The sequence below is a fragment of the Tupaia chinensis genome, unplaced genomic scaffold (genome assembly GCF_000334495.1).
Source record: "Tupaia chinensis unplaced genomic scaffold, TupChi_1.0 Scaffold000090_1, whole genome shotgun sequence".
Taxonomy (NCBI): Eukaryota; Metazoa; Chordata; class Mammalia; order Scandentia; family Tupaiidae; genus Tupaia; species Tupaia belangeri.
The window spans coordinates 925,800-928,763 of record NW_006159552.1 but is presented as its reverse complement, the minus strand read 5'-3'; positions in this window follow the sequence as shown (position 1 = coordinate 928,763).

Sequence of the window (2,964 nt, the reverse complement as noted above, 5' to 3'; positions counted from 1 at the left end):
TCCTGGGCACATGGAGCTCCCAGGAGTTGCTGCCCCGTTTGGAATAGGAGAAGCCACTTCCCTCCTCTTCTACGCCTGCATTTCCCGTATCTCGAAGATTCTGGGGTAGACCGGCACCCAGAGCCTGCACCAGGGTGTCCTAGCTCCCCGAAGGTTCTGCATGCAGGGCTGACCCCAGAGGGAGTGGAGACGCGGGAGAGCTGCGGAGAGCCGCTCTGGAGTGTCCCCTGGGCCAATTTGGCTGGCCTGGTCTCAGGGGGTCGCTGAAAGCGCCCCATGGATCCCTGACTGTATAGTCTGCGGAGGGTGGGCTGGACCCATGCCCTTCCACAGTGACTTCCTGGACTCGGTGGCTCTCACCCCCACTCCGACTCCCCATCTATTTTATTTGAAAAAGAAAAAGAAAAAGAAAGCTTCTTTTGGCTCCTGGTGACCCGTGTTAGCGCACCCTCCCTCCCACCCCACATTCCTGCGGTGTCACCACGTCCCCAATCCGGGCATTTCCTGGAGTGCTCGCCACATCCCCCTTCCTGGTGCTTTTCTTAAGGTAGGCTTTGGAGGCCCTGTTTTAAACTTGGCTGTGACGTCACACCCCTCCTTGGCGCTGAGAACCCTTCCACGGGGCCCCTGGAATTGTAACCCCTCCTGGCGGGTCACCGAGGGAATGAGGGGCGGGGTGCGAACCCAGCGACAGTTTTACCAAACATCCATTACCGCTGTCGCCTGCGGGGCCTTCAGGCTGTAAGTACGTGAGGTGTCCAGGAAAAAGCAACTTTTTTATGCAGAGACATCTCTGACAATGGAATCGAAAGGCATGGGGGAGAAAAACGATTGCACTATCCCGTGGGTTAGCAGCAGGCCCGGGTGTCAAAATTTGAATCTGAAAATGAACACGTTAACCTGCTCCCCCAAATCCTTCATGCCCGTGTATTAATGGTCAAGTAACACCAGACGACAATAATAAAATAAATCGAGCTGCTTGAAATACAATCAAAGCCGTTTACAGGAGTTTTGTTTCTGAGAAAGCTTAGAAAACACAAATGCAAATATCTTTTCCTGGCAAATAACCGGACCTAAAGCGGTGGAAAGTTGATCTTTATAAAACTGCACCCCCTCCATTTTTTTTTCACATGCCAGATAATAATTTCACAACGCAACTTTTATACCCAAAGCCCGAGAGCTGAGAACTCCCGGGCTGTCCGATTTCCAATTTACTTAACAAGCTGTTTATACAGCTCTAGGCCCATGGAGGGGGCGGGGGGGGGGCGCGGGGAGACCAGGGATCTGTGGACTTGGTGGGGGGAGACCCCAGAGCACAAATGACGGTTTCAAAACCCGGGGCCCACTGGTGATTCCTGCATTTACAAAACCAACTAGAGCCTGATCCCTGTGTTCAGCTCCCCAGCCCTTAGCAGTGCAAAGGCAGTTTAAAGACCAAATTCACCAAACGGTCATGAGACCACTTAATTGTCCTCCAGGCTGAAACCATGCTTGAAGCCTCGGCCAAAGGGATTGAGACTGTCACAGTGCTGGGCTGGAGGCTGAACTCCAATTCATATTTTATGGGATGTCACCCCCAACTCGCACCTCACCCCAGTGTCTTCACAATCCTCTGAGTACTGAGGCTCCTGCTGGAAACGGTGGTGTTTCCCCCAACCCACCCAAACTGGCCTTGCTCACAACTTAGAAACGGAGCCTCATGCAGCCCAAGCAGATAGGTCGGAAAGCAGCCGGAACGGGATTCAGACCTGCCCACTAATCCCCTGGCCCCCCAAAACAGTAATTCTCCAAGTCGAAGGTCATGTCCTCTTCGAGGTGTATGTCCACTCTGAAATGAAAATAGTTTATTTTGAATGTTCAAATGACACGAAACTGTGCTGGCCACACAAGTCAGCATGCCTTGACAACGACCACCAGGAGCTGCAATTCGAATTTTCGAGCCGAAGTGAGGAAGCCAGGATTCCAACCGAGAAGCCAAAAGGGGCTCCCGACACGTCCTTGAAATGAGAGATGACCTGAAATCTGGTGAGCAGAGGTGTTAAATGCGTCACGCACACTTCGCAGCCTTCCAAAGTCGCCACTTCGCAGGACCTAGTGTTGGGTCTCAGAGAGGGTCTTTGCTCCGGTTGCTGCAACGCAGAACCGCGCGGAGGGCAGGGGAGGCCCACGGCTTCTCTCCTTCCACTTCTTGCCTCTCATTTCTCTTTTTCCCAACCCATTCCAGCCTGGAGATCATGAATCTCGGTCGTATTACTCAGGCCGAGGGGAGTCCTTTTGTGTATACCGCTCCCAGAATCCTAGAACCACTTGCAGGTGCGATTCTGAACATTCCCCTGAACCCTTTGGCTATCTCTGCCCGAGCCTGGAGCACGTGGAAAGGGAGGCTGGCCTGGGGGATGCGTTAAGCTCTTGGACGTATTTATTGCTTCTTGTCATCACACCTGCTAATGTCACAGAGCCCACAGCCTGACCCCTCCTCTGAGCTGAAAATTGCTGGTCCAGATTAGAGGGGGCGGTGAGAAGCGAGCGGGCAGAGCCCCTCCGGTGGTTAGTGCGGGAGCCCGGAGAAGCAGCTGGGCTCACGAACCCCGGCGCCGCCCGCACCCTCTGCGGGCCAGGGTTTTGGGGAACCAAGGAGCAGGGTGGCCCTCCGTGCCTAACCCGGCAAAAGGCTATCCGAAGCTTCCAGCAGGACTCCGTATCCCCCTCGAATATTTTAACTGGGGACTGGTCCCCAGCCACCAGGCAGACGAGGTGGGGAGACAGCACCTTCTTCCCCACGGCTGTCACTGAGCTCTCTGTAACCGAGTTAGGACAGGAGGCCCTCCAGGTTGGGGGGAAGCTGGGGACATCCGCGAACTGAGTGAGATTGGCTCTCGGGACCGGAGGGGTGGGGAGAAAGAGGTGGGGGGGGGAGGAAAGGTGAGGGGTAGGCGGAGAGAAGGAGAGGCCCGGGAAACCCCG